Source organism: Lepidochelys kempii, chromosome 1, assembly GCF_965140265.1.
Source record: "Lepidochelys kempii isolate rLepKem1 chromosome 1, rLepKem1.hap2, whole genome shotgun sequence".
In the NCBI taxonomy this organism is placed as follows: Eukaryota; Metazoa; Chordata; order Testudines; family Cheloniidae; genus Lepidochelys; species Lepidochelys kempii.
The window spans coordinates 220,980,655-220,990,113 of record NC_133256.1 but is presented as its reverse complement, the minus strand read 5'-3'; the positions used below and the strand labels follow the sequence as shown (position 1 = coordinate 220,990,113).

The following is a 9,459-nucleotide window of genomic DNA, read 5'->3' as shown; positions in this document are numbered from 1 at the left end:
GAGTTGTGCAGCCTTTCATGATGCAGAGAGAAATGGGTGTCTACCCAAAAGAAGTGACAGCCAGAAGCCTGAGAGAGGGATTTCAGAGAAGGAATACAGATGTAGTTGCCCTGAACTGTGACCTATCTGGTGATAACAGTGTGAATTACATAAGTGCCAACAGTGTTGAAAGCAAGTACTCTAAGGGTATCTCTACACTACGAAATTAGACCGAATTTACAGAAGGCAAATTTTTAGAAAGCAATTTTATACAGTCGATTGTGTGTGTCCCCACTTAAAACCATTAAGATCATTAAGTTGGCGGAGTGCGTCCACAGTACCAAGGCTAGCGTCGACTTCCAGAGTGTTGCACTGTGGGTAGCTATCCCACAGTTCCTGCAGTCTCCGCTGCCCATTGGAATTCTGGGTTGAGATCCCAATGCCTGATTGGGCAAAAAACATGGTCCTGGGTATATGTCGTCAGGCCCCTCTTCCCTCCCTCCCTCTGTGAAAGCAATGGCAGACAATCGTTTTGCACCTTTTTTCATGGGTTATCCATGCAGGCGCCATACCACAGCAAGCATGGAGCCCGCTCAGCTCACCATCACCGTACATCTCCTGGGCGCTGGCAGACGTGGGACTGCATGACTACACAGCAGCAGCTCATTGCCTTGTGGCAGCAGATAGTGCAGTACGACTAGTAGCCATCCTCGTCATCTCCTGGGTGCTCCTGGCCGGCCTTGGTCAGGTCTGTCAGGGGCGCCTGGGCAGATATGGGTGCTCCTGGCAGACCTTGGTAAAGTCTGTCAGGGGCCCCTGCACATAAATTGGAGTGACTCAGGTCATTCTTCTCTTTAAGTTTTGTTTAATGGAGATTCAGTCCTGTCTGGACTATTGGCAGAGGGATAGCTCAGTGGTTTGAGCACTGGCCTGCTAAACCCAGGGTTGTGAGTTCAGTCCTTGAGGGGGCCATTCTGCCTCAGGCTGCTCTCCCAGCCAGCAGCACCATCTGCTACCAAGCTACTCCTCCCTCCGTGAAAGCAATGGCCAACAATTGTTTTTTGCCTTTTTCCGTGCGGGCGCCATATTGCTGTCAGCATCGTCATCCACCCACCGCTTCAGCTACCACTCTGCTCTCCTGCTCACACCATACCACGGCAAGCATGGAGCCCACTCAGATCACCGCAGCAGTTGTGACCGTTCTAAAATAATGTGCATTATCACGCAGTATATGCAGAACCAGAACCTGAAAAAGCAGGCGAGGAGGCGACGGCAGTGCGGTGTGGAGAGTGATGAGTACTTGGACACAGAGTTCTCTCAAAGCAAAGGCCCTGGCAATTTGGCCATCCTGGTGGCAATGGGGCAGGCTCATGCCGTGGAACGCTGATTCTGGGCCAGGGAAACAAGTACAGACCGGTGGGACTGCATAGTGTTAGAGGTCTGGGATGATTCCCGGTGGCTGCAAACCTTTTGCATGGGTAAGGGCACTTTCATGGAACTTTGTGACTTGCTTTCCCCTGCCCTGAAGCGCAAGCATACCAAGATGAGAAACGCCCTCACAGTTGAGAAGTGAGTGGCAATAGCCCTGTGGAAGCTTGCAATGCCAGACAGCTACCGGTCAGTTGGGAATCAATTTGGAGTGGGCAAATCTACTGTGGGGGCTACTGTGATGCAAGTAGCCAACATGATCACTGAGTTGCTGCTATCAAGGGTAGTGACTCTGGGAAATGTGCAGGTCATAGTGGATGGCTTTGCTGCAATGGGATTCCCTAACTGTGGTGGGGCGATAGACGGAAAGCATATCCCTATCTTGGGACTGGACCACCAAGGCAGACAGTACATAAACCGAAAGGGATACTTTTCAATAGCGTTGCAAGCGCTGGTGGATCACAAGGGACATTTCACCAACATCAACGTTGGATGGCCGGGAAAGGCACATGATGCTCGCGTCTTCAGGCACTCTGGTCTGTGTGAACAGCTGCAGCAAGGGACTTACTTTCCAGACCAGAAAATAATCACTGGGGATGTTGAAATGCCTATAGTTATCCTTGGAGACCCAGCCTACCCCTTAATGCCATGGCTCATGAAGCCGTACACAGGCATCCTTGACAGTAGTCAGGAGCTGTTCAACTACAGGCTGAGCAAGTGCAGAATGGTGGTAGAAGGTGCATTTGGACGTTTAAAGGCGCGCTGGTGCAGTTTACTGACTTGGTTAGACCTCAGCAAAACCAATATTCCCACTGTTATTACTGCTTGCTGTGTGCTCCACAATATCTGTGAGAGTAAAGGGGAGATGTTTATGGCGGGGTGGGAGGTTGAGGCAAATTGCCTGGCTTCTGATTAAGTGCAGCCAGACACCAGGGCAGTTAGAAGAGCACAGCAGGGTGCGGTGCGCATCAGAGAAGCTTTGAAAACCAGTTTCATGACTGGCCAGGCTACGTTGTGACAGTTCTGTTTGTTTCTTGATGAAAACCACCCCCTTGGTTCACTCTACTTCCCTGTAAGCCAACCGCCCTCCCCTCCCTGCTTTGATCATCGCTTGTAGAGGCAATAAAGTCATTGTTGTTTCAAATTCATGCATTCTTTATTAATTCATCACACAAATGGGGGGATAACTGCCAAGGTAGCCCGGGAGGGGTGTGGGAGGAGGGAAGCACCAAGTCGGGTGTGGGAGGAGGGGAGGATAGATGGACAAGGCCACTGCACTTCAAAACTTATTGAATGCCAGCTTTCTGTTGCTTGGGCAGTCCTCTGGGGTGGAGTGGTTGGGTGCCCACAGGCCCTCCCACTGCGTTCTTGGGAGTCTGGGTGAGGAGGCTATGGAACTTGAGGAGAAGGGGGTTGGTTACACAGGGGCTGCAGCGGTGGTCTGTGCTTCTGCTGCCTTTCCTGCACCTCAACCATACACAGGAACATATCAGTTTGATTCTCCAGTAGCCTCAGCATTGCATCCTGCCTCCTCTCATCACGCTGACCCCATCTCTCCTCTCGCTCATCCCTCCTGTCCTCTCCCTCGTCCCTCCTGTCCTCATGTTCATTTTGTGCTTTCCTGGACTCTGACATTGTCTCCCTCAATACATTGTACTGGGCTCTTTCAGCGTTGGAGGCCTGCATGAGCTCAGAGAACATTTAATGACAAATGCGGTTTTTTCAGCTTCTAATCCTTGATAGTCTCTGGGACGGAGATGGTAGGGGGAGCACTGAAGCATTTGCAGCTGTGGGATGGAAAAAAGGGAGATGAGTCTTTAAAAAGAGACATTTTGAGAACAATGGGTAGACGCTTTCACAGTGAACCAAGCTGTTAACATTATTTAGCACGTGTGGTTTCTTTACAAGGTCGCATTTTGTCTCTTATATCGAGGGCCTGCTGGTATGGTGTGAGAGATCACACGTGCAGGGCCAGCGGGCAACAGAATTCGGCTTGCAGGCAGACATGGTAAGCCACAGTCTTTTGGCTTCTTTAACCTTCCTAACATGTGGGAATGGTTTCAAACAGTAGCACCCTCATTTCCATACTAAGCACCTGTTGGGTTGGCCCTTTAAAATGGGTTGGCCATTTAAAAGGAGGGGCTGCAGTTTTTGGGTTAACGTGCAGCACAAACCCAACTAACCCCACACCTCCCCCCCCACACAGCCAATTCTCTGGGATGATCGCTTCATGTGGGTAACAGCGGGGACGATTTCTGTTCAGCCATAGGCAAACAGCCCAGCAGGAATGGCCACCTCTGAATGTCCCCTTAATAAAATTCCCCTATTTTAACCAGGTGACCATGAATGATATCACTCTCCTGAGCATAACACAGATAAAGAACGGATGTTGCTTGAATGCCAGCAAACACCGGGACCATACGCTGCCATGCTTTGTTATGCAATGATTACCACAGCAGGCCAGCAGCACATAGTCTGGAAAGTGTCCTACCATGGAGGACGGAATAAGGCTGCTCTCCCCAGAAACCTTTTGCAAAGGCTTTGGGAGTATTTCCAGGAGAGCTTCATTGAGATGTCCCTGGAGGATTTCTGCTCCATCCCCATACACGTTAACAGACCTTTCCAGCAGCTGTACTGGCCGCGAATGCATCCCAAGTCTTCAGGGCAAATTAATCATTAAACACTCTTGCTTTTAAACCGTACATTATATTTACAAAGGTTGTGTGATAAGGTTACAAAGGTTGTGTGATAAGTGTTCTTTTGATGGGCCACTTAACTTGAATAGTCCCTTCAAGATGTGCAGGCTAAATACTTTGTGGGCATACCCCAGGAGCAAACATATTTGAAATATAGGTATAGAGCCAATGCTTATAACTTCAAATACAAAAATGATACATGCATACAAATAGCATAATTATATTCAACAAATCATAATCTTTCCATAGACACCTTACTTAACAACCTTTGTTCAAGATTTGTTGCAATTATATAACAGTGGTAGCAACAATGATCTACATGGTCATATTTTATATGATAACATCACAAGGCCCATCAATCTTGATACTGAAACATGGCAGAGCATAGTAACCAGAGCCTGCTGTTTTGCAGTTGCCTGGTCAGTCTGTAGTCAAACTCTACCTTTTAAGATGGAGAATGACCTTGGTCTCTGTAGCCACACCATGTCTGTGATATTTTTGCTCATTCCTGGCCAATAGATTACTTCTCATGTCCTCCTATTACATATTTTCATCTCCATGTGCCCTTCAAGAGTGAGCTTTAAAGCTTTTTTTTCCTTAGTACAAATGCAACCCCTATATACCTTTCTTTAAGGAGAGAGCACCATCCACCCTGGAGAACTCATGCCTGGGAGGTACCTAGTGCTGAGGCATCAAAGGGTTTTGACGTGTATATCCATGTATGAAGGACAAAAGGTCTCATGCTGTGTTGGAGCAGCATGTATTTTTTCCAACATGCGAGGTGACAGAGCATCCAAGTAGTTTACCATGTGGATGTCTATGGCAGATTTACTTTCTGGATCCTGACCTAGCTCGGTCTCATCCCATGTCCTGCACAAAGTATTGGAGGCAATTAAATGACTTTCTGGAGTGAATCCAAGATTTCTGAAGCTGTGGTAAGAGGCTTTGAATTCTAGCTGTTACTTACCAAAGACCCTTCTTTGAATTGGTTAACAAGGGTTTGTGATCGATTTCAGTCACAAATGCTTGTACATAGACATCAATGTGAAAAGCTTCCTAATCAAATGTGATTTCCAGAGTTTTCTTTATTATTTGTAAAAATGTGTATATGGTTTTGGAAGGCTCTGGATACATATGCCACAAGTCTCCAATTCAATACTTTCCTTTTACAATAGTACAGCACCTAGTCCATATTTAGAGGCATCCATAGAAAGTGTTGTAGGGCAGGCAATGTTGAAATATTACTGTGTGGATTACGGGTGAGTAAACTTTTCAGTTCTTTGTATTCAGCTTCATGTTCCTGTTATGTTTTGGGGATCACCCAAACCAGTAAGGGGTTCTTTCACTGCCTGTCATGTAACATTGGAAGCCTTAATGCTGTGCTGCTGTGGCTCAGAGCCCTAGCCAGCCTATAAGCATCAGGATCTCACCCTGGCTTCCACCAGCCTAGTTATTCCTCACATTCCTAGTTATTCCTCAACCCTTAAAGGCCCAAGTCTGCCCAAATCCACCTACCCTGATTTCTTAACTACCAGACACTCAGCCTTTTCCACTCTGTTTCGTCATCCCTCAAAGGAGTGAAACCTGCCCTCAAGTTATCAGTTCACCTGGGGACACACACTCCACACAGTGTACACACCACAGACCTGCTTGGGGTAAAAATAAACAAAAGGTTAATTTAATATAAAAATAATAGATTCAAAAATGAAATAATAAGGGAAAGCTAACACATACAAGCTACACAGAAAATAAATATAAAAATGCAACCTCAGGCTTTATACTTCTCTATTAACTAAATTCCTTTTTCTAATATAATATATATATTGCCTCTGAGCAGTTTCCCAGCATGCCCTCTGTCCTAGATGAGATCCAGTGTTTCACAGACAGCACCCTGTTTAGATGCTGGCCCTCAGTTTCTGGATAAAAACATCCCAGACCTAAGCCTGTTTTTAAATTTTTTTTTATCTTGTCATTGTGACTCATACTTATTCAGTATGGGGAGAATTCCCATCTTTCTTAGGGCTTGTCTACACATAAACCACTACAGTAGAGAAGTCTCCTGTCGACCTAGTGCTATCTACACTGGTGGTTAGGTGGGTATAACTGCATCGCTCAAGGGTGTGGATTTTTAACACCCCTGAGCAACATAGTTATATCAACGTAATTTCTTAGTATAGGCCAGGCCTTAGTTTTTCCAGGACTAGGGTTTTCTTTTCAGTCTCAAGTTGTTTCATTATTTTCCCATTAACTTTAATGGTCCACCATTGTCTCCTCCTGGATAGACCCTGGACTTGACGTTGGTTTTGTGTAAACAATTAGCCTGGGAGGTGCCCCGCCTTGCCATGAGGTGTACATGAAATTGAAGTACAGGTCATGAGCATAGCATACGATATACTTAAATACACAGATTTATAACCACAATTTTTATACATATCTCAAACTGACCATCAAATTCAGAACATTACAAGCTTTCATAAAATACCTTACTTGGCATATTGTGATACACACTAACATTGTGTACGATCAGGTGGTTCACTTGCTTAATCTTTTGGGTTCATATCCCCTGTTTGCCCCTTGAGGTATCTGCACCCTGATTGTCACTGCTCACCAGTCAGATTATCAGTGAGTTTGCCCCAAAAAGTCACCATATCGAGAGCCATGACTATGCTAGAAGCACTTTACCAGTATAAGACTACCAGTGCACCATGCCAGCAAAGTGCTCCTAATGTGGAATGTGAAATTGAAACCAGGAGTCCTGAGTTTCTATTTTCCTCTGTTGCCAGCAAATCTCTGTAAAACCCACTGTCATAGTGTGTTTGTCATCCCTGTCTAAAGAGTGGTCCACATGGAGGGTAACAACCTACTACATCTACCAGTTACTCTAGCTGAAGTGGTAGAGGTCTCTGCTGTGGATCTAAAGGTCCCAACCCTCCTGATGACCCATATGTATGTTCCATAGGGTAGAAGGTCTGTCATAAATATAAACGGAAGGGTAAACCCCTTTGAAATCCCTCCTGGCCAGGGGAAAGCTCCTCTCACCTGTAAAGGGTTAAGAAGCTAAAGGTAACCTCGCTGGCACCTGACCAAAATGACCAATGAGGAGACAAGATACTTTCACAAGCTGGGTGGAGGGAGAGAAACAAAGGGTCTGTGTCTGTCTGTAGTCGTCTTGGCCGGGGACAGAACAGGAATGGAGTCTTAGAACTTTTAGTAAGTAATCTAGCTAGGTATGTGTTAGATTATGATTTCTTTAAATGGCTGAGAAAAGAATTGTGCTGAATAGAATAACTATTTCTGTCTGTGTATCTTTTTTGTAACTTAAGGTTTTGCCTAGAGGGGTTCTCTATGTTTTTGAATTTAATTACCCTGTAAGATATCTACCATCCTGATTTTACAGGGGGGATTTCTTTATTTCTATTTACTTCTATTTTTTATTAAAAGTCTTCTTGTAAAACACTGAATGCTTTTTCATTGTTTTCAGATCCAAGGGTTTGGGTCTGTGGTCACCTATGCAAATTGGTGAGGCTTTTTACCAAACCTTGTCCAGGAAGTGGGGTGCAAGGTTTTGGGAAGTATTTTGGGGGGAAGGACGCGTCCAAACAGCTCTTCCCCAGTAACCAGTATTAGTTTGGTGGTGGTAGCGGCCAGTCCAAGGATAACGGGGGTAATATTTTGTACCTTGGGGAAGTTTTGACCTAAGCTGGTAAAAATAAGCTTAGGAGGTTTTTCATGCAGGTCCCCACATCTGTACCCTAGAGTTCAGAGTGGGGGAGGAACCGTGACAAGGTCTGTTTTTGCAGTTTGCTTTTTTTTAAAAAATAAGGAAATTACACACACACACAGAAAGTTACATTTGCAAACTCCAGTGCTCAAAATTTAGGATATTCCTGAGTGAAGTCTCTTGTGCATTCTTTATTTGGCCCCCTTGTTCTTAACTTTTGAGTGCTTGATTTTGTAACCTTATCATTCTTTTAACATAGTTTTGTTTTTTGCTTTGAGGTGGGCTGCGGGGTTGAGAGGATGTTTGCATGTAAAGTATAATAGTTCATTAGGAGCCATTATTCATTGAAATAGCAGCAGCTGCATTATCAGAGAGAGATCATCGAACAGCTGGAAACATCCCTGTGCAAAAGGAAACAGCGGCTGTTCACCTTTCCCCCTGCCTGAGGGTTTTGGCTTTGACGTTTTATTTTTTTAAATTCGCTATCTCCTGAACATTTCATTTGCATCTGCCCAAGGCAGGGAGGGATGGTGAAGTTAGTTGTATATTGCTCCTTGACAATGTACCAGCTCAGAGCCAGTTGCAGTGTGTCAGCTCCAGAATCTCTCCTCTTCTTTTATTTGCAGAGGAGAACTCTAAAATTATTCATACCAGTCTCTGAGTTTCATGATCAATTCCTAAATTCTGTCTGTAGGTTATTCAGAAATCATTCAAAATCTCACAGGTACCATTTGTGCACACTGGTGTGGTCTCATTCCAAGTACAAAGCATTGCCTTTTCCCATTCTTCTTTCTTATGCCTTAACTAGAGTCCTAAAAGGAACAAACCAAGTAAACGGTTATAAATTCCTTCTGCATGTAATCCCAATACTAATGATTGGCATGCACCTAAAGACTATTATTCAGTTTAAAAAAACCTCTTAGAATGTTAAGGCATCATCACAGGGAACTTGAAAGTCAGGAAATGGCCAGGTTTAATTCTGCCCCTTTGTGTGTATGCATTACAATGTAGACTTTAATTACATGATCACTTTTTTTTTCCTCCTGCAAGACTCCTGCCTTATTCAAATTCAGATTGAAAGCCCACTGAACTCAGTGGTAGGCTTTCCTATGACTTCAGTGGGCAACCGGATCAGGATGTCGTCGCACAAACTGCACAGTGTGCAGTGAATGAAGAGGCAGTTAAATATTTTTATCCTTAATGTTCAGGGAATGGAGATTCTGCCTCTTTGATCACACACTATCCATCCTGCATATACTGAATGAGGCATGGAGCTCCATTGCTTTGTTCACTAGACAGCATTCCCTCGTTCATTACACACTGACCACCCTGCCCACTCAGGGGCCAGATGTGCTGGTAGGTACGGTGGTTTACATTAACTCCATTGACGCCAATGGATTTCTCCAGGTTTACACCATCATAATTGATGATAGAATTTTGTGCCATATAAGGCACCTGTGTCCTATTTACATCCTAACTTTATACAGCACATACCGTCCAGTCTGTGCATGGAATGAGAGATGCACCATAAGGGAAAAGAATAAATTAAGGTGTAATTGAAGACTGTATTGTAGTGTGTGTGTGACATTACTCAGGGTACAATCTGGATTGATGAGCAGCTGTGTCCCCTCAGTT

The 9,459-nt window shown here is 44.8% G+C and overlaps 1 long non-coding RNA gene across 6 annotated transcripts in view; it reads right to left on the bottom strand.

The window, feature by feature from the left end:
- Positions 1–2,559: 2,559 nt before the first annotated feature.
- Positions 2,560–9,459, bottom strand: part of LOC140899531 (uncharacterized) — a 73,171-nt gene continuing 66,271 nt past the window's right edge. For all 6 annotated transcript variants that reach the window (XR_012155367.1, XR_012155366.1, XR_012155363.1 and 3 more), the window contains one exon: positions 2,560–3,194. This is a non-coding gene — a long non-coding RNA (uncharacterized lncRNA). The remainder of the gene's footprint in view (positions 3,195–9,459) is intronic.